Here is a 19,224-nt window from a genome sequence, read left to right on the forward strand (position 1 = left end):
CTTAATTCTTCCATCAACCCTGTAGTATAGGTGCTATTATTTTCCTTCTTTTATGGATAAAGAACTAAAACACAAACAGGTTGAGTAATTTCCCCAAGGCGACACAGCTAACAAATGACTGATGCGGAATTGAAATTGCGATAGTCTTACCCCAGAATCTGTGTTTTTAACCACTATGATAAGACTATCTTATCAACACAGAATCCCTTTTTTTAAGGTACAAAGATAAAATTCCTCAAATCTACTGTTGTGTTAGTTATTACTGTATAACAAATGGCTTAAAACAATAACCATTTATTACTTCAAAGTTTCTGAGTCAGGAATTTGGGAGTAGCTGATTGCCAGCGGGGGACTGGCAATCATAGCTGTAATTTGGATTTCTTGGATTAATGTAAAGCAGGGCTGGGACTAAAGCGAGACAAGCGAGGCACCTAGGGAGCAAAACTTGAGGTGACACTGGTTCTAGGGTGCCAACACTGCATCCCTGACCCAGAGACTGAGTATCTTTTTATAGTTTGTTCCCTAGGTGTCTTGCTTGCTTTATCCTAGTACCAGCTTTGGTACAGAGGATAAACACTCTTCCATGTTTTAATTACTATCCTTCCTATTATTTATTACTATAGGTTTGCACCCTCAAGAGCTTCCCAGGGGAAATTCAAAACTGTCGCCCATACACAGAGGGCAAGGGCAGATGGAAGAGAGAGGCAGGCCACTCCATAGTAGTAGGTGGCAGGTTTAATAAACAGAGAACTTACACACCAGGCTTGTGTTGTGTGACCACAGGTGAGTAGATCTCCACACCACCTGCCAGAATCTTAAAGGTTTATAGAGGGGCTGTGACAGGATTCGGTTCTACACACCACCTACACGGTCTCAACAACGCACTGCTCCCTCAGGACTACATTCTTGAATATGACTGCTCCTGTGGGAACGGTGGGTGGTGAGGAACCACCACTTGCCATGTCCAGCTCATGGGCCACTGGGCGGTCACATCCTTTTGATTACTTTCTCCAACAATTACCAGTTCAAAGTCATCATTTATTCAACTAGTAGAGGTTTTGTCTTGTCATTTTGCTTATTTTAAATTTAAAAAATATTAAGCTCACTATGTTTTTGTCACAATTTGTTAGTGGTGCAGTTTGCCTCTAACACAAGAGGTTTCTGATTGTCATAGTTGTGTAACCTGACTTAGAGGGCTAGAACGGAAACGCTTTGTAAAAAGCACAGGTCCGTGAACATGTTCCATAAACACTCTAATACTGTGATATTTGAGTTATATTTATGCCAGTTTTTCTGGGGTAGTGGTTCACAATCTTAAAAAAAAAGAAAAAAGCTGAAATTCCTTCATCGTGAATTACAGCATCATTTTTTTCATATTTTGGGGTGTTTATTCTCATCTGTCCTACTAAAAAACTCAGTCGTCATTTTATTTCCTCAAAAGCAAATTATACACTTCAATAAAAGCACTGTATTTTCTATTACAATAGCAAATACACAGAAGAGCAATTTTAAAAAATGGATTCAAACTACTGGTTCTTCCACCCACAAACATGTATCAGAATTACTCGTGGAGGTTGTGAACATACTCAAGTCCAGGCCTCTCTCTTGGAGAAGGATGCCACAGGGTTCAGGACCCAGGTATTTTTCAAAAGGTCTCTGGGCAGCTCTGGTGTTGCCCCCTGGTTGAGTCACTGATTTTAGGTCAACTGGGACACTTTGGGGTTTGAGGGCCTTTGTCTGAAGGTGTGGGGAGCTTTATTTTGCAGCTTCATTAGCTGTAGTAAAGAACTTGGCCTCTGGCTTTGGGACATCTGTCTTGGGTCTTTTTTCCCCAGAGGAGAGTTTATTTCCTTCTCCACCTCTTGTTTGACTCCTGGCTTCTTCCCTGGGCACTTAACCTGGGATCCTGAGCTCTGCTGCTTTCGAGGTGTCCACAGTGGGAAGGCCTCCTTCCCGCAAGGTGTGTGGAGGCCAGGGCTCTTTTTTGGAGACTTCTTTCCTGTGGTATGTTTTTGCATCTCTACGTTTTCTTTGGCAGGAGTCTTTCCTATCGGGACCAGTAAAGGAATTCCATCTCCTGGTTCATCTTGCACTTTCTTTTTGGCTTTTACTCTGCAAGCCTCTTTCTTCTCAGGCTTGGGGGTGTCTGTCTTCTGGGGTCCAGGGTCCCTCACTGGAGGACCATTAGTTTTATGTGCTGCCTCCTCTGTAGTTAGAGCTGATGCAGCCTTTCTATCCTGTTTCATAAGTCTTCTATTTCTTTTCATCTCCTTTTGTGTTTCATCATATTCTTTTTGTCTTTGTATTTTCTTTGCTTTCTTTTCCCTTTGCTTCTTTTTTCCTCTGACGAGGAGTACACAGCTCTTTGACTTCATCCTGACTACTGTCAAATGAACAGAAGAGGGAAGGGTGACTGATCTCTCAGTTTTCACTCACAAGACTTTCACGCTCTCCCACTCCGGCAATTTCTGGGACAGCAAGAATGTTTCCGATGGAGTAGGGACCCTGCATTCCAGTGTGACCATGCCCACAGTGCTGCGGGAGCAACTTACAGAACGTTTAAGACAGTTCTGCCTACCGATCCATTGATCTCTCTGGAAAGATTCTTGGCTTGAAGGTCTACAGGTACTGGAACTTTCTCTCTCTTAACAGAAGTATCTCCCTGAGGTGTGAGGGTAATAGCTGCCTAAGTCTTGCATCAGTAAGAAAGAAATCGAAAATACCCAGAAGGCAGAGCTTGGCCTCATAGGCTTTGTACTCCTTTCTTTAAAGTTCAGAGGGGAATAATCTGAGAAATGGTTTTGGTTCCATGTTTGTTCAAAAGCTTCTTTTAAAAATGTTCTGTCTTTTCAGGAGTTACATTGTGTTCATCCTCAGTAAATAAACAGATATCTGCTAAGTCTGATTGAATACTGTGAATAATGGCATTTTCCATAATACCACCATTTAAAATTTTTTTCATTTTCATTCAAAAGCAAGCCATTCATCTTTCCCCTGGACCTGGAATGTGCCAGCAGCGCTTCCATGGCCTTCTGGCCTGCCCTTCACCCAGCTCTTTCAGGGGCAGCCCGGGTCGCTGAGATCCGAGCTGAGGCTGCGGCTGCGGGCGAGGCCTGCTCACTTGAGCAGACTCGTGTGCGGAGCCCCACTCAGTCTTCATTTTTAAATGCATGAGTGTGATTTTATTACTAGATGTTGTTTAGCAGTAAGAATGAGCACTGTTTTATTTCTTTAATTTTATACCATTAAGCAACATAAAAAAGAGACTTACATAAAATTTTTAAGTACACTTAAAATTAGTAATTATGATGTCTAAACAAAGAAAATACCAGTGAAAATAATTTATTTCTGCTCTAACATATCATCTTTTCTCCCCTATTTTTTCCTAGTCATGGCCTATTTGCACACAATAAATCCCAGTAGACATATACTTAATTATTTTTCACTTATATCCTAAAAGTTTCTCTATGTATTATACACTAAACCCCTCTTGATGCACCTCACCTTGCCACACAATCCTTATAAGTATCATTTCATACACTATTTCTAAAAGCTCTTTACTTCAGAAAGTTATAATCATATGCAAATATAGGGAGACTGTTACATTGTAGTAAGCCCTCTGTACCATCACCAGCTCTGACAAGTATTAATCCCCAATCAATTCTAAGTCAGAAATGATTTTGAAGAGATGACTTATTTCATGTTGTCAAATATCACTAAATTATAAGATTATATCTCTAGTTTGCCACCTAAGTTTTTAGGCTATGTCACAACTCCATAACAAACTTTTACTAGGTTCCTGGTACATAATGAGGTAGGTGGCGAAGGATAATTTTCATGGACAAGAGCTGACAGCAGAGACAGGAATGAACCAAATTTCTTTGAGCTGCCCAACAGACTAGACTGAACTAGAAAATTCCAGACTGTTATATATTTTTAATTGGATTTAAAACAAATTAGAAGAGATTGAAAATTATCTTAAATTGTTTTAAAATAGCAAAGCCTCAAGAATAATCAATTCATGGTGATTTATTTTTTCAATTGCTTCAATCATTGTAAAAAAAAAAGTAATTTTTAAAGAAAAAAGTTATAAGTTTGAAAAACAAGAATTCTGGAGAAAGTAATAAAAATTCAAAATGTATTTTGTTATCTGAAAACTAGAGAGAGGAGCTGTTGACCACTGAGTTCAATTACATTTCAGATAAGAAAATCAGAATTAGCCCTGGCTGGTATGGCTGAGTAGATTGAGTGCTGGCCTGTGACCCAAAGGGTCACTGGTTTGATTCCCAGTCAGAGCACATGCCTGGGTTGCAGGCCAGGTCCCCAGAAGGGACAGTGGGAGAGGCAACCACACACTGATATTTCTCTCCCTCTCTTCCCCTCTCTCTATAAATAAAATCTTTTTTAAAAAAGTCAGAATTAACAAATCCTTAACAAGCCACTCTGGCAGGAAGCTAACTTTTGATTAAATATAACAACACAATTATACAGTAAGGGAGTTTAATTCGTACAGAGGTACTGGATAACATCCAAATATATTTATTTCTAAGAATCAAAGAACAACTTAAATTGCATGAGATAATATTTTAAACAGCATAAAAATAGCAACTTGAAAACTGGTAGCAAATAGTGACCTTTGGTTGACGCTGAAGTATTAAATATCAGCATGAGCACGGCAATGTAATTCATTCTAATGTATTTTAAAATTTTGTTGGACGTATAGCAAAAATTTTCCACTGCTGATTTGAGTGCACAGAAATATAAGATAAGTAACATGAAACCCACAGTCCGGAGAGAGTTGATAGCAGTAACGACAAGAAAGCTAGACCAGGTATCAAAAGATTTAGATACCGGCTTCAACTTTTTCTGTAAGGGCGTATATCTTTGGACCTTAAAATCTTTCATGTAAACACTACTGAGCCAAACTAAGTTAAGAGATGATTAAGCTAAAATTTAAAGTAAGATTCTCTAATATATGTAGTATTAAAAGGTAATTATTAAATTTAAGTGGTAGTTCTTTTTAAGCCTCTATTTTAAAAACAGAATGTATAGAAAAGCTCCATAGTGACAAAAGCATTACCTCTCTGTCCTGAAGTGATATTCAGATTGGGGTCAGGGAGTGTGGTGGGGGAAGGTATATGTTAATGTATGATAATGTCACTATGTGGCATCATCCAAACAAGTTTATCCCAAAGAATAAAAATAAAAATATATACTCAACATAAGTCACTCTAGCATATTTTGCCAATTATTAAATTTGTATTAACATGTTACTATATATTTTTTTTGTAAATCCAATTAATATTCTCCATTTTGGAATCATCACTATATAATGAGTTCAATTAGTGAAATTTTGTGAAACAATTGTGACTGGCCTGAATTATTTGATATATTTGGGGACAAGGCCTACTTCATCACAGATGCTGATCAACGGTTCTCAAAGTACTTTCTCTGGTTCAGCTATCTGTGAACTTCTAGTTTTTTTAATTTAATCTTTATTGCATTTTTCTTTCATCACCATTTAGTCTCCGTATACCTCCCTCCCCTCAGTAGTCCCCACACTGTTGTCCATGTCCATGAGTCCTTTTTCCTTTTTGCTCAATCCCACTACTCCCTCCCCTCCTCCCCCCACCACTAGCTGTCACCTGCTCTCCATCTATGAGTCTGTCCCCGTTTTCCTTGTTAATTCAGTTCATCCATTAGATTCCACACATGAGTGAAATTATATGGCATTTGTCTTTCTCTGACTGGCTTATTTCACTTAGCATAATGTTCTCCATGTCCATTCATACTGTCACAAAGGGTAAATTTTTCTTCTTTTTTATGGACAAGTAGTGTTCCATTGTGTAAATGTCCCATAGTTGTTTTATCCACTCATCTACTGATGGACACTTGGGCTGCTTCCATAAATTGTCAATTGTAAATAATGCTGCAATGAACATAGGAGTGCTTATGTTCTTTTGAATTAGTATTGTGGGTTCTTTCAGATATATTCCCAGAAGTGAGACTGCTGGATCAAAATTATATATCAATATTCTTAGATCTTACTCCCATATCTAATAAATCAGAAATTCTGGTAATGGAACCGGTTATCTGTACTTTAACAAGTTCACTGGGTCATTCTGGGGCGCACAAAAGCTTGATAACCACTGCTGTAGATATTTTATGTAAGAATAAATTAAATACAGTTTAGGTGCTTAGAGAATCATTGAGAAGGCTGCAAGAGCAACCTCTGAACTGGGCCTCCAGAAATAAAGAACAGGATAGAAACAACCCACTAAGGAATTACTACCTCAGAGTCCACTACTGGAACAACAGATTTCTAGGTCCATCTTCTGTAACCGCAGAGGTTATCAGGATGGTGAAATTAAGACACTATTACTGCTGCTACGTATGTGCTTCTCAAAGCCAGGAGCTGGAGAGCAGATCCTGAGAAGCAGTTTCAGAAGTACCTCCATCTCCATGACATTGTTTCTTGCAGAATAATACCCAAAGGAGACAGAAAGATTGCTTCTGCCTCCCAATCTCACACCAGTGCACATGACTAATAAATCCCACTGTTTAATCAGAAACATAGCTGCACAGGTATAACCTAGTGCTAGCCTTGGCATTTAATGAACAACACAGTTAAATCACTACCTGGACATTATCCATAGTGTTCTGAAGTATGGACCTAAACTTATCATTTCCTTTAATCACTATATTGAAGCATAATGTAAGAAATACTGAGAAGGGACTTCCAGTCAAGATGGAGGTGCAGGTAGACATGCTTCGCCTCCCTGCACAACCACAAGAAGAATTACAACTAACCTCAAAACAAATAGCACTCAGAACCGCCAAAAAATCAAACTGTGTGGGAGTCCAACAACCAAGGATTTAAAGAAGCCACATTCATGCAGACAGTACAAGGGGCATAGATGCAGAGTTGGTATGGAGAGGGGAGGAGACCTGATGTAACACAGAGAGGCAGCAGCAGCAGTGGAATGGGTGGTCCCACATTCACATGTGGTGGCTAAAAATCAGGAGGGATACCCTGGAAGGGAGCAACCCCAGCCCCAGGCCAGGCCAGACCACACAGCCCAGGGTCCCAGTACCTGGAAGATAAAGCCCCATAATTTCTGGATATAAAAAACAGTGGGAGTTGGGACAATGGAAAAAACTGCTGGTTTCTCAGGAAACTCCATTTAAAGGGCCCACACAGAATGTATGCAAACACACCCACTCTGGGATTTACCACCAGGGCAACAGCTAGAAAGGTACCAGTCACATACGGCAAGTGGGTGAAGTGACTGGAAATGGAGCGAATGCAGAGCAAACCTCCAGAAGTCAGGCAGCATCACTGTCCAGTATCTGAGCCCTCCCCCCACACAGAGCCACAAAGCAGTAAAGCAGGTGCCCTTCCCTGACAATTATCTAAGGTTCCACCCCATACAACTTAACAGGTGTACTAAGACAGGGAGTCAAAGCAACTTTACCTAATACACAGAAACAAACACAGGGAGGCTGCCAAATTGATGAAACAAAGAAATATGGCTCAAATGAAAGAAGACAACAAAACCCCAGAAAAAGAACTAAACAAAAGAGAGATAGCCAACCTATCAGATGCAGAGTTCAAAACACTGGTGATCAGGATACTCAGAGAATTCATTGAATGTGGAAACAATATAAAGGAAGACATGAAGTTTACACTAAGTGAAATAAAGAAAAATCCACAGGGAAACAGTGAAGGAAAGGATGCTGGAATTCAAATAAACTATTTGGAAGTTAAGGAAGAAATAAACATTCAATCAGAACAGAAATAAAAAACAATAGTTCAAAAAAGTAAGGGTAGTATAAAACTTGGGGATATCTACAAAATACCCACATCTGAATTATAGGGTTGTCAGAAGAAGAAGAGCAAGAGCAAGCAATTGAAAACTTACTTGAAACAATAATGAAAGAAAACTTCCCTAACTTAGTGAAGGAAACATACATTCACGTCCAAGAAGCACAGAGAGTCAAAGAGGATCACACCAAGACACATCAGATAAAATGCCAAAGGTTAAAGATAAAAAGAGAATCTTAAAAGTAGAAGAGAAAAGCAGAGAATTACATACAAAGTCCTAGTTCCCATAGGACTATCAGCTGATTTCTCAAAAGAAGCTTTGCAGGTAAAAAGGGGCTGGAAGGATGTATTCCAAGTCATGAAAGGCAAGGACCTATGTCCAAGATTACTCTATCCAGCAAAGTTATCATTTAGAATGGAAGGAGAGATAAAGTGCTTCCCAGACCAGGTAAAGTTAAAGGAGTTCATCATCACCAAGCCATTATTACATTAAATGTTAAAGGTACTTATTTAAGAAAAAGAAGATCAAAACTATGAACAGTAAAATAGCAACAAACTCACAACTATCAACAATGGAATCTAAACAAAAACAAAAACAAAAACAAAAACCTAAGCAAACAACCAGAACAGGAACAGAATCATAAGTATGGAGATCACATGGAGGGTTATCAGCTGAGGTGGAGAAGGGGGAGAATGGGGAAAAAGGTGCAGAGATTAAGAAGCATAATTGGTAGGTACAAAATAGACAGGGGGATGTTATGAATAGTATAGGAAATGGAGAAGCCGAAGAAGTTATGTGCATGATCCTTGGACATGAACTAAGCTGGGGTGGGGGGTGGCAGATTGCTGGAGGGAAGAGGGCTACTGGGCAGAAGTGGGCAAAGGATAAAAACTGGGACAACTGTAATAGCATAATCAATAAAATATACACTTAAAAAAGAAATACTGAGGAAACAAATGTTTAGAGCAATTCAAATTTTTAAAAGAGATATTTATTAATTTTCACATGTCAATCATTGTTTTTGAATTTATACACTTGCGTATTTATTAGTTAAACTAAGCAAGTAAAACAATCCCCAGCTAAACCTTGGGAAAATATGCCTAAGCAATTTATATGAAGATGACAGATAGAGATAATAGATGAATAGATAGGTAGCAATAACTTAAATACGCATACTATAGTGCTTTAGTTTTTATACACTATAATTGAAATAGGTAGAGTGTAATATTGTAATGGGGTGCAGCCAGGACCCCCAAAGAGGGATTTGTAATGGGTTCCAGAACTTGAGGTGTCCAGGAACTATAAAAATACAGGATATCCCCACCCCCACAAGTCTAGACTTCAGGATGGGACACATTGAGCAGGGCCATTGAGAGTTATTTTGCATATCAACAGTTGGCCAGCTTCATACCTGATATGCAAAAATGGTTATTTTACATATCTATAACAGCTGACTAACTTCATGGATGTGTTAAGTAGCTGTGGCCATGCTTTGAGCCAGGGAGATGGGAATGACTTCAACCCATGATGTAACTGGGAGGCGGCTCCCCCTGGTTACAGGGCCTGTGTGAGAGCTTGGAGATGGTTCACTCCACACCACAGGGCCAAACCTGTCTGGACTAACTATGGCAGCAAAGAAAGGCTGGAAAAATACGGGAGTGCTGGCAGGTGTATCCGATTCTGGGATGAGTCAGAAATGGGATTGCAGAAGATTCATGCAGGGATTTAAACCCATCTGTGGCAGCCATGCAGGTCAAATCATGTGGTTTAGGGAGGCTAACCACATGGTTGAGGGTGTGGAGAGGCGTTCCCTTAACCACATGGCTTAGGAAGCAGAAAGCAAGATGTAGCAGCCATGCAGAGCTCTCTCTTAGCAGTTTAGAAGAATGCAGGAGAGAAGTTGAGAGAAGGAAAGGGGCGAAAGAATTCTTGCTAGTGTGCCATGAGAAGATCCCAGAGACATAGCTGATGGTGCTGGGAACCGCAGCAGGCCTGCCAGCCAAGCACAGATTACTGGGAAGAACCGGGAGCTAGCCGATCCACAGACTTCCTGAGATATGGTACCACTGACTGGTCGGACTGGGCAAAGAGGGGAAGGAAGGACTGTGTGTGTTGGTGGATGCTTTAAGGAACTTTGAGTATTTAACGGCAACATTCTGCCATTACCATAAACCTGTATGACTTTTGAATAAATAGTTCCTTTCCTTTTCACCAAACTCTGGCATTGAGAGCCGTAATTCCTAAGGGTGGCGGGCAAGGTGAACATGGTACAGAGGGACCCCAGGAGAGTGGGGGTCCCTTTGGTAACAGTATCTTGTCCCCCTCATGGGTCCTTTCTGGAACAATACGTTCATTTTCATGTGAAGAGATTGAGTTTCAAAATGATAAAGTGCTATAGATCCTAGCTGAATTAAGGGAAAGAATGCATGGATGTCTTCTAACTCTTAGCTAATGTTTATTCCCACACATTTTAGTGCACTGTCTATATGTTCTCTGCGAATTCTTACAACAGCAACACAGCATGTAGAAGAAAATGCGTACAGAGCTGGAAACAGGAAAATGGTGTGAGTGCAGGGCAGACAGGAACAAAGCAGTGGCCTCGAGCGGAGTTTTAAATGACAGATCAAATTCAAAGGAAAATGTGCAAATATAATACAATCCCAGGTATACTTATGTATTAGTCAAAATAAGCTTGGCTATGTGCTGAGATAACAAACAACCTTAACATCTCAGGTTTATTTCTTGCTCCATGGAGGAATGCCTGGGGACCCTAATCTGGCATACTTTCATTTAGGAATTCAAGCTGATGTAGTAGCCATTAACTGTAACATTGTTCCTCATCAAAGCAGAGGAAAAGTACACTCTAGAGAGTGTCTTACTGGTAGTCAAATGACACATCACAACTGCTCACACCTCATTGACCAGAATAAATCACATGGTCTCACGCGACTACAATGGGGCTAGGAAGTACAATCCTATCACATGCATGCAAGATGGAAAGAAAAAATGTTTGGTGAATAACATTAATAAACAGCATATTTTTGTCAAGGCCAAATTAATAAAGAAATCTTTATTAAAAACTTAAAATTGAAGGTCATAGACAGCCAATTAGGGTAGATGAAGCAATGTTGATATAAACTTGGTATTTTTGAGTAACCATTTTTCCATCATAGTCATGGAGAAGCAGAAAGAAAACAGTTTACAAAGAGAGACATAGTGAGACAGATACTCAGAGCAAAACAGAGAAAAGTGACAGATTATGGCTAGGAGTTCTGATGGCTTTCTTGACATTGGCTGTAGTCATCGGAGAGCCCTACCTGCCCTTGTGTTTCATTGGATAATTTTCTAGTTTTCGTAAACTCACTCTAGTTGGTTTCTGTAGTTTGCAATCAACAGAATTTTAATTAAAGCAATGATACTAATTATTTCCTTAATGTCATCTATCGAGTAAAATACAATGTACAGTCTCATACAATACAGTACTGAAATAGTTCCTCACATTAATGGGCCTTACTTATTCTCCCTGTACAAAACATGCCAATGCAAAAAATTATTTTGAATTTAGACTTATTAATACAATTTAGAGAAATAAATATATGGTATTAATTTGGATATTTTTCTCAATGTTAAAAAACTGAATCATATTCATCTAAGTGAATACCAATGAAAATAAATTGTCAATTTAAAGTGTTTTTCCAAGATAGAAACATATAAAAATATTGTAACAGATTTTTTAAGTGAGAAAGTGCCAAATGATCAAGCACCTCCATCTAATACTTAAAATATTAAAACAGAGTTCACATCAGCCAGAAAACAAATTATTAGAATGTATAATGATATTCAGACAGAGAAATGGAAGAAGAAAGCATTTTAAAGTGTTCACATCAAACAAAAAAAGTTCAAATTCAGAAAGAAATGTGTTATTTATAGAAAAATATAGAATATAAAACAAAAAGTTCCTCAAGTTCTTAACATAATTCATCCAGAACCACGTCATATTGACTATTCACGTCCTCGAGCGCAACTATAATGCTTCCATGCAGTCTCAAGTGCAAAGTGACAATCGCGGTGGACAACCCTTTCTCATTGTTCTTAACTTTATATGCAAGAAAATCCTTTGGTTCGCGTTGTGGAAAAGATAGACAATCATGGTAGTCCAAACTGTCAGTCTGGTTTAAACATTTCTGAAAAGATGAAGTAATTTGCTAAGACCTGCCAACAATATGCCAACTACTTCAGTGTATGCTTGAATAAACATGAAACAATATTTGGATATACTGATTAGTGGTAAGATTTTGTTGTATATTTATAAGATTCCATTCAAAAATGTTTCTGTTTGTATGAGAGCCAATAATGCTTTCAAATATCTAATGGATTCTGAAGTCTGTTTCTTAGTAAATGGAACATAAGAATATGATATGAATCACACAAAGGTTAAGTTTAATGATCTGAGGTAAAATATATTGCCTACCATAAAATTGTAATTTAATAATCAAATCTTGCTACATAATCCTCTAATTTTAATAGCAAAACATATTTGCTCACTCATAGTATTTAAAAATATTTTTATTTTCTATTTACATAGGATATGAAAACTGTGATTTTCTTATCATTCATATCTCTAGTCTCGAGTAGGTTAAAAAACACGGATCGGCATCAACACCGGCAGACAGAGACCGGTGGTGAGTGCACTCCGCCGTGTGGTGGCATTGATTTACTGTAAAAATAGCTGAGTGTCCACTGGGTGCCAGATGCCAGTTTAAGTGCTCAGGGTTCAGCTGGGTACATGACGAGCAAGGCATTTATTTTAATAAATGCTATTAATTGGTTATAAAAATATCTTAAAACAAACAAAAATATGTGATGTAAGTGCTATAAAGAAATTTAGCTCAGGTAAAATGACAGAAATATAATGTACCAGTATCCCTTGTTGGGGATCCCTCGTTGGGACCCCAATTGGATGTTCCAACAACCTCTTTTAACCTCTCCTCATAACCTCAAGGTTACAGTGTGCTGTTATCTATAAATACAGTTACCATGTGTACACAGTAATAACTTTTTCACATGAAACCACAGCTTAAAAATATATTTATGAACATTAGCCTGTTTTTTCCTCAAAATGGCAGATAGCAACTTTCTCACTTTACAAAATGGTGAAAATAAGCCCCAGGGACCTTACACGGCTGGCCCAGGTCTATGCAACCCAGGTAGGAATTGAACATAAGTGTACTGAAGAAAATTGTACTGAAATTCTTTGATATGCCAAGCCCATGATGAATATTATAAAAACAAACAAGGCATAGCCCTGACTTCAATGTCTTTCATCTAGGATATGTTTCACTGTTCTTAACCCCTGGGTAGAAGCAATCATGCTTCTAACTAAAATTAACCTAGAAAAAAAATCAAACCTTTTGGAAACACATGAGCCTGGAAATAAGTCAGAGGCTTAGTCCCAGTCATGCTTGCTTTTAGTAAATGACTGTCTCACTTCTACAAGCCACCAGATATTGCATGCAAAAAAATTAAATTATCTATCTTAAAATCTCACTTTCCCTTTTATAATTTACAAACATTATCTAAGATGAATGAAAAAAACAGAAGGAGCTCAAAAGAGCACATTAGCAGAGACTTCCTTGTGTCCTGCACATGGCTGACTGACATTTGAACACTAAGGCGTGGGTTCCATAGCCCCGGTGGTCACCAACAGGGACAGTATGAGGAAGTGGCTCTTTTTACCAGTTTAAATGTGATTTGCTACAAGTAGTTTCTTGGGATCATTGGTGTGTTAAATGGCTTCTGGAGAATTGGACTTATTGAAAGGTAATCAAATAGCTTTCCCTAGAGCTACACTAGATAGATGTTCAGAGTGACGAAAAGGGTTGCTAAATTCCTAGAGGTATCATCTTTTGAGTGAGATCCAAATGGAAGTGCTCATGTTGGTGCTAAAAAGCCTAATACTGGCTAATGTCCACAGCAGGACAGAACAATGAGCAAATTTAGGAAACTGCTTTCATTTATGCTTCCAAAAATATAGGTAAGGTCTGCAAGTCGAGTTCTTCCTCGCTTCAGTGAATTCATGTTTATTAATACATTCAAAAGCATCTTTTTAAAAGTTAATTTGACTTTACTGTACTTTATACCTCAGGGAAATCTCTGATGTATCACTAGTCAAAACATTATAAATTACATGAAACAGCATTTAACTATTAGAATTAAAATATTAAAGTGGAATAATTCCCTAATTATTTATTTTAATTCTCTATTTTACTTTCCTCCCAGAGTTATCTAATGGATATGATCAATTACTTTGGGAAATAAGTTTTTTTGCACATAGGTCCTCAGTTGTTGGAGGAGGTCATCAAGAGGATGTGACCACTGGTTGATTCTTCAGCTGGACACAGGAAATCGGAGGCTCCTTACCCCTCCCCTTTCTTTAGAATGTACATTTGCCAACTGTTTCCATAGTACGAGCCATATTCAACTGTATAGCCTTGAGAGAACAACGTGTAGTTAAGACGAGCTGGATGGTGTTTGTACCTAGTTAAGACCTTTATATAAACATTTAAGACTCTGGCAGGTGGGCGTGGGGATCTACTCGTTTTGTGATAAGCCTGGTACGTAAGTTCCTTGCTCATTAAACTTGTCACCTACCAATATGGAGTGGCCTGCCTCTTTCTTTGGTCTTTCCTGGACATCTATGCATGGGGGCCAGTCTCAGATTTCATCTGGGAAATTCCTGACATTGCAAACCTGAACCAACACCAGTCAATCAAGGGGCAAGTAAATAGGGAGAAGACACCAGAATCTCAGTAACAGTTAATTTCACAATTCCCTCCAAGGCTCCTGTCCAAACCTGGCAGAGTCTGGTCCCTGGCATGGAGCCAAGCTCAGAGGAAGTGGCCAAGTATGCGACATGGAGCTGGTATTCTGTACATAGGAGATACTGGTTCTTCAAGTAGCCCCAACACAAGTCCCCTGTGAAAGCATTTACTCCTAAATTCAGAACTGATATTCTCCCAAATTCAAACTCACTGGTTATAGTGCTTGGCACATAAGAAGCTCTCAATGAATACCCGTTTAATTAAATTAATCAATTATAAGGTAAAAATGGCAGGATTCCAAAAAGTGAGCATAAAAGCAAGCAAAACAGGAAGAGTCAAGAAAAGATAAGAACTTCCTATTAATTTGCCTTAGATAAATCAAAATGTTCGGTATGCTAAAACTGACAAAATTATAAGACTACAAGGGAGTCAAGGGTGCTTCAGTTCACTCTATTGTTCTCAGAAAGGTGGGTTTCTAACTTTCCCAGCAGAGGGACTCATCTTTTCTAGAACATCTCTAGGGACAAAGGTCTCCACACTCTCCTGAGCAAATTGACATATGAATTCCATGAGAATAAGCCAACCGGTGTAGATTAAAAAGGATGATTAACCACCGTGTCATTCTGAAACTTAATTTTTCCTGCCTTCCCATAAACCATTTATAGGGACTGTTTGAATTTAATTTTTATTATTTTCTCATAATATGAGAATTGTAAATATATAAATTAAAATCTATTTTCTTTGTATAAATTTTGGAAAACTCTGGAAATTTTGAAAATAAAGATAAAGCACTTGTATTCCTATCAACCAGTATCCCAGCATTAGATTTTTTTTAATATTTTTGTTTATTTTCCTCTGGTCACTTTGAACTTACAAATCTAAATAATATTGGGGTTATTTACTCTGTGTGTTGCACCATCATTTCTTAATTAGACATTACATCATGAACATTTCTCAAGACTTTAAACAATAACCAGACTAAGATTCTTGATAGCACTGTTGCAATATAACCTATTGCAGTGTGTTTAACGGCAATCCCTCTCCTCAGAGATATGTTTTTGAACCTGGGAAAAGCTTCTTTAAAAGACACAGTGAAGGGTTCTGAGATGAGAATCATCCTGGATCAGGGTGGGTCTTAAGTCCAGTGCTAAGTGTCTTTATGAGAGATTAGAAGGAGAGAAGACACAGAAAGCTAATATGAAGACAGAGGAATAGTGAGTGATGCACCAAGGATTGCCAGAAGGAAGCATGGAACGCACTCTCCCTCAAAGTCTGCAGGAGCCAGTCCCGACAACGCCTTGATTTCAGACTCCTGGCCTCTAGAACTGTAAGAGAATACATTTCCATCATTTTAAACCACCCAACTGCTGTCATTTGTCTCAACAGCCTGGGTAATTAATACATATGTGAAAGGACCATGGTTTATATAACAATTCCCAGAGACAAAAGAATTTTTACCATTTTTTTCTTTTGCTTTCATAAATAATGCTGGAATGAATATTCTTTTTATTTATTTTTGTATTGTTTATGCTATTATAGTTGTTCCCACTTTTTCTCCCTTTTCCCACTTCTACATAACCTCCTTCCCCTCCTTCAGGCAGTCACGAATGAATATTCTTGACATTCACTCAGTCATTCAACAAATATTAATCACCTCCTATACGCCAGATACTCCTTCATATAATTGAAGGAACAGGACACCAGAAAACAAGACAATGATTTCAGTCCTCATTGAGCTTCCAATGAACAATATATGTGATGAACACAGAAGTTGTAGAGTATGTTGGAAGATGTCTTGTGCTATGGAATAAAGAAAAAAGCAGAATAAAGGGGTTTGGGTTGAAATGGTGGAATTTGCAGTTTAAATAGGAAAGGCCTTATTGAGAAGCTGATGCTTGATTGAAGATGGATGCAGTAAGGGGGTTTACCTACGTAATTAACTCGGAAAGACCTTCCAGGCAAAGGGAAAAGTCAATGTAAAGTGCCAGTTTTCGAATATGTCTTCAGGACAAACTGCTAGAAATGGAAATACCAAGTCGAAATGCAGAGACATTTTTAACCCTTTTGATAAATATCTGCCTGAAAGACTGTATCAGATTACACACCACTGGAAAGGCATATGAGTCATAAATGACTTCCCCAAAGTTTAACACCCTGCATTACTGTTTTAATTGCAAATTTGGAAGGCAATTTGGAAAAACAAAACAAAAAATCCTTCATTGTTCAAATTTGCATTTCTGGTGAAAATGTATTTTTCTCGTGAATCTAGTAATGATTTGTATTTTTTCTTTTAAGAAATATCTATACTTTGAAATGTATGCTTTTAAAAGATATATTAAATGCAGAAAGTTTATTCTGTAATCTGTAACCTTTAATATATGGTACAAATGTGCTTTCCCCTTTGGAGCTTGCCTTTTAAGTTTGCATTTATTTTGACAAGCAGAAATATTTTTAAGTTCATGTAGTAAAATACATCTATTTCTTTCTTTGATGTAGTACTAATTCACTTTGAAGTAGTACTCAATTATTTTTATCTCCAGGAAAAGATGGATAACCCAGTATATTTTTCTTGTTTTATAAATCTATGTTCAATTGAGTATATTTTATAAGAATACTTATAACTTTTCATGAAAGATAACTAGAAACTTAATTAAAAGTACTTAAATTTGCATTTCTTGCAAAATTCAAAGCTCAAATGAAATGCTAACTAACCTTAGGCTAAAAATGAAAGCATGGAAAATTCAGCAGTAATAGTTAAAATATATCTCTCTGGATATTTATTTCAAAATTTAACTCTGGCTATACTAAAAAGTGCATATGTTTAAAAAATACTAGTCTTAAATTTTAAAATTATTCTAACATGTACTTCATAATATTTAATCTTATTTACAATTTATTGCTTTGTGTAAATACACACACACACACACACACATATATTACCACCAGATAATATATACTGAAAACAAACAGAACACAATGTGGAACAAAAATGAAATGGATATATCAAACTCAGAGTAATAGAATTACTTTGATGGAGTACTAAATTTAACACTACACTTCTCAGCTTAAAAATATTTGATACAATACAATCAGGTCTACCTCTGCTATCACATAACAGTGGCCCACAGGGCTTTTGTAACCTTTGCGTGATTGAATTACTGCTACTGAGAGGTTCAGGGAAGCATTTGCTACTTCACGGCAGTCTCCGTCATTCTGATATTTATAAATACCCGACAACAGCAGGCTGCAGAAAAAAACTGCCACTGGCATAATGTGGTTTTTTCAAAATATCCAATATAAATTAGCACATTTATAAGTTTCTACTAAATCGTCAACCACCTTTTAGCTTTTCATAGTTTCATTTTTTCCTAATTCCTTACATTTTAAACACATAAGTACTTCAAAGATGTTTAAAAGTGTTATATGTTAAATACCTTCATCTGTGTATATGTACTTCCCACCATTAGAACACTGTTCATATAATCAAAAATAAGTAACAAAATAATAAACATTTATTAATTATTCTACAGTCATTATTCTGAGTATTTCCTGAATTTGATTTTCAAAATAGGTCAGAATCACATTTATAATACACCATACATTACTTCAAGTTTATGTTATCTGCCTTCTATACATAAATTTATGTCAAAATTTTTCCTCATTAAAAAGGAAGTTTAGGTTATCTAAATTATGTTACTTACGAGGACCTACAAATATTTAGGCAATGTTTTTATTATGTAGCTACAAAATTTGATCAGCAAATATATTTGATGGAATAAATGTTTTGAATTCTTAATTTTGTTCCATATTACTAAAAGAACACATTTTTATTATAGATGGTTTTTAAGTCCTCACAAGTAAAACAGTGCCTTGCACTCCCTCTGCTGGCTTCCAAGAGAAGTTTAACTTTAAAAAGTTTCACTTATTTGTGTACTAATCCACACAGAAAAACAGAATTTAGAAACATTTTAAATGTCACATAATTATTTCAATTATAACAGTAATTGAATGAAGCATATTTATCTTCATTCACAATTAAAAATTATACTTCAGTGTTATAACAAGTGAATATTGAAAACCATTAACACAAAATCACATTAATCAAAACAGTTTTGAGATTTAAACACATTCAAAAAGATCAGTGTAGGAAATCATCTGGGACTTCTGGCCAAGACAGGGGTGTCAGTGGGTACATTGTGCCTCCTCGCACAACCAAAAGAAGGACAACAACAATTTAAAAACAAAAAACAACCAGAACTGACAGAAAATCAAACTGTATGGAAGTCCGACAACCAAGGAGATAAAGAGGAAACATTCATCCAGACCGGTGGGAGAGATGGTGATGGGCAGCAGGGCGGAGAGGACTCGCAGCAAGGTGGCAAGGTGGTGGCTGGTGGACCCAGCAAGGTAGCGGATTGTGGAGCGGGGTGGGCAAAGCTGCAGTGTCTGGTGAGGCAGCAGCTGGTGGACCAGGCAACAGACCGCACAACCCAGGGCTCCAGAGAACAGGAGAGTTTGTTGGAGAGACCCACGGGGTCCTGGAATGTACACAAACCCACCCACCTGGGAATTAGCAC

At 37.6% G+C, this 19,224-nt stretch overlaps 1 pseudogene; it reads right to left on the bottom strand.

The window, feature by feature from the left end:
- Positions 1–1,697: 1,697 nt before the first annotated feature.
- LOC112322148 (ribosomal L1 domain-containing protein 1-like) overlaps positions 1,698–19,224 on the bottom strand; it is a 38,314-nt pseudogene continuing 20,787 nt past the window's right edge.

Source organism: Desmodus rotundus, chromosome 3 (genome assembly GCF_022682495.2).
Source record: "Desmodus rotundus isolate HL8 chromosome 3, HLdesRot8A.1, whole genome shotgun sequence".
In the NCBI taxonomy this organism is placed as follows: Eukaryota; Metazoa; Chordata; class Mammalia; order Chiroptera; family Phyllostomidae; genus Desmodus; species Desmodus rotundus.